Below are 3201 nucleotides of genomic sequence, written 5' to 3'. Positions count from 1 at the left end.
TCCGTCAGTACTTACAGTTCACGGTGTTGGTGGGAATGGGTTCAGAGACCTAGTGTAATCTACATTTAACACCTATCAATACATTCTTACATAATGGTGTTTTTTTTTTTTTTTTTTTTTTTTTTTTTTTGGTTTTTCGAGACAGGGTTTCTCTGCGTAGCTTTGTGCCTTTCCTGGAACTCACTTGGTAGCCCAGGCTGGCCTCGAACTCACAGAGATCCACCTGGCTCTGCCTCCCGAGTGCCATAATGGTTTTTTTTTTTTTTTTTTTTTTATTCTCTTGGTTTTGATTTTTTTTTCCCCCTTGCTTTCTGAGATAGGGTCTCAACATGCAGCCCAGGCTGATCTCAAACTTGAGATCCTCTGGCCCCAGCCTCTGGAGTGACGGGATTGCTGTACGTGGCCCTGCTCTTTCTCCTTCTCCTCCCCACCCCCATCCTCAGGGATCTTCCTACCTCGCCCAAGCTGACTGTAAACTTCCCTGCTCCTGTGCGGGCCTCCCAAGAAGCTGGAGTGGCAGGTGCCCACTGCTCTGCTCAGCCTTGGAGTGCCTTGAGAAACACTAACGCCCTGGTTCTACCCAGAGCGCCTGGACCAGAACGGCAAAGCAAGGGGAGGGGGAGGGGCCCACGAGTGCTGTCAGATGCCACCCGCTGCGCTTTACCCACCAGGCTGGTGCTTGTTTGACCAGAGAAAGCAGGGCTGGAGCTGACCTTCCATAAAAGAGGCATCTGGAGGGTTCCAGACAGTACTGTGCTTGCTGTGTAGGTAGGGGCTGTCCCCCCAAGAGCTTGCTGAGAGGACCTGAGAAGTCTTGTGAGACTCGGGGGAAAGAGACTCAAAGGCAACATTTGTATCGCTTTTACTTTTGGTACAAATGTATGCATGTTCTCTTTTGAAGGGCCAGCTTCCAGGAGGGAAAACTGTCCACAGGTGAGGTCTCCCCAGGGTAGAAATTCCAGTGTCTGGCAGGTGGGGTGAAGTTTGGGAACTCTCAGCCCCCCGTTCTGTTGGTGGAAATCAGGTACGTTCAGGGTCCTGGGTTTACTATCCGCTCCTCCACAGGGACAGAGCTCCCTCTGATCTCTAGCGTTGGGTCTCCCACTCAGTGCCAGGCCCTGAGCGAGCAGGAAGCAGGGGTGGATGGAGCAGGGGTCTCTCCCTTGGTAGCCTGTGGGCTGAGACACAAGGAGGGGCAATGGGAACCAGACAGGAGACGTCAGAGTGATTCCCATGAAAGACCAGCGGACAAGGAAGGCTCCGGATTCTTGGAGTGTGGAGCAGGACAGTGGGGGGGAGGGGGCGGGGGGGCAGGCAGGGACGCTGGGTGGGCAGGGCCCAGAGGTGCAGTACTCCGAGGTCACCATCAGAGATCAGCACCGTGCCGTGTGCCCGCAGTGTCTCACCTCGGTCTCCCTGTTCAAGAGCTCTGTCGCCTCTCCGAGGGCATCATTTCCTCTTTAAGGTCATTTCATCCACTCCTTCCTCTACGCAGGACCAGGCAGACTTCAGCCAGACAAAACTTGACGTCTCTCTTGACCCTGGGGAATCCCGTATGGCTCTCATCTCTCTAGCTCCACCCCCCCGCCGTCTGGTGGGCAGAAAGCACCTCCTAGGTCTCTGCCTCTGCTCTGGCTGCCACCCTTCTTAAGTCCTCTGGGGGAACCTGAAGCACTGAAAAATTCTTCTTCAGCAGAATTTTTCACAGGTGCCAACAAAGACCCTTTCCATACCCAAGGCCCTTTTATGCGCCCCCGGACCGCGTTTTCAGAGCCCACCCCTCTTCCCCACCTTAATGGGAGTGTTCTCATTGACGTCGAACTCGGGTCCCTCTTAACTGGGTCCTTCTGTGACCCGGCCCATCTCGGACCCGGCTCTGCCAAGTCTCACCTTTTGTTTGCCCCACCCCCACCCCTCCTCCACCCACAGTTTTACAGGCTCGTCCCAATCCTCGCCATCTCTTTGACGACGCTGACCTCATAGGCCCCTCCTCCAGGAAGCCGCCCCTCTCGGGGCCCAAGGTGTGTGTGTGTGGGGGCAGGACCAGGAGATACAGGGATGAGTTATGCAGGGGAAGATGGGGCAGGTGCCCAGCTCTGTGGGGACCTCGGACAGAATCTCATCTCAGGGGCTGTATCTTTTCCCACCGTGTGTGACACCTTCAGTGGAGCCCACTTTCCTCCGCGGAATTTCACGGGGGGGGGCGGGGGCAGCGGGGGGCGGGGCTCCTGGCCTGGGGCAGAACAGAAGGCTGGTAGGAAGGGGAAGGAGGTAGGGCAGGGAATGCCCACCACACAATATTGCAGTCCCTGCTCCTTCCCCGCACACCCCCACCCCCTCCGCCAAACACGATCCCTGGGTTAATTTTTAGCAACACAGCTCGCACATTAGTCACTCCCTGTCACCCACCTACACGGCAGGAGGCTGGTGCCGTCATCCATCAGCTGAGAGGTGGGATCTGGCCCCACCCTGGGCCACTCTCCCCCTCTCCTGGGTGTACGAGACCAGCTGGGTAGGAGCCCTTTCAGCCTGGGCGAGGGGCACTGACATCACTCCCGGGACCAGCTGCACGGCAGGGCAGGGCGGTTGGGAACCTACCCAGGGAGGAGGAAGCCAGGGAGGCTCAGGAACCCCGGTGCACCCAGCAAGAGCTAACCTGCGCCAGGCAGCTGGTCTCCTGGCAGTCTCTGGAAACAAAGGTGTGAGGGGCCTCCTCCTCCTCCTCTAGACCTGAGCGCTGGGGATGCTCAGCCCCTCTGCAGAGCAGCTGTTCAAACACAAGAGCTTCCTCATCCGATGTCCTCCCTTCCCAAACCAGAAAAGCCACAGTGGCAAGGTGCAGGTGCCACCATGGCAGCCACCGCCCGGCCCCAAAGGGACGTTGTAAGAGGAGCCCATAGGTGCCAGCTGCAGGTGGAGCAGAGGAGGGACCACCTGTCTCCACCCCTGGGGCTGACAGGTGGAGAGGCAGTGTTTCCCCTGATCCAGCTGTGGTCCCAGAAGACACATGACCCTCTTGAGCTTGTATTGAGCATTTGCTGTGGGTGGGCCTTGGATGGGGCCCTTGGGGGCAGCTGTGATAACTGACTCACACGTTGGTTTTCATCTTTATTATTTATTGCCGTGATGGGGACTGAACCCAGGACCTCACACATGACGTCTCTGGCACTGAGCCACGCCACAGCCCTGAGGTGCAACTTT

General features: G+C 57.2%; 1 long non-coding RNA gene across 1 annotated transcript; it reads right to left on the bottom strand.

The window, feature by feature from the left end:
* Positions 1-500: 500 nt before the first annotated feature.
* Positions 501-1884, bottom strand: LOC121824327 (uncharacterized). The gene is made up of 3 exons (XR_006066166.2): positions 1792-1884; positions 1407-1541; positions 501-1178 (listed from the first exon to the last, which is right to left on the bottom strand). It is a non-coding gene; the product is annotated as an uncharacterized LOC121824327 (long non-coding RNA).
* Positions 1885-3201: the final 1317 nt, after the last annotated feature.

The sequence above is a fragment of the Peromyscus maniculatus genome, chromosome 20 (assembly GCF_049852395.1).
Source record: "Peromyscus maniculatus bairdii isolate BWxNUB_F1_BW_parent chromosome 20, HU_Pman_BW_mat_3.1, whole genome shotgun sequence".
Taxonomy (NCBI): Eukaryota; Metazoa; Chordata; class Mammalia; order Rodentia; family Cricetidae; genus Peromyscus; species Peromyscus maniculatus.
The sequence above is the reverse complement of the archived record's forward strand: the minus strand, read 5'-3'. Positions and strand labels throughout refer to the sequence as shown.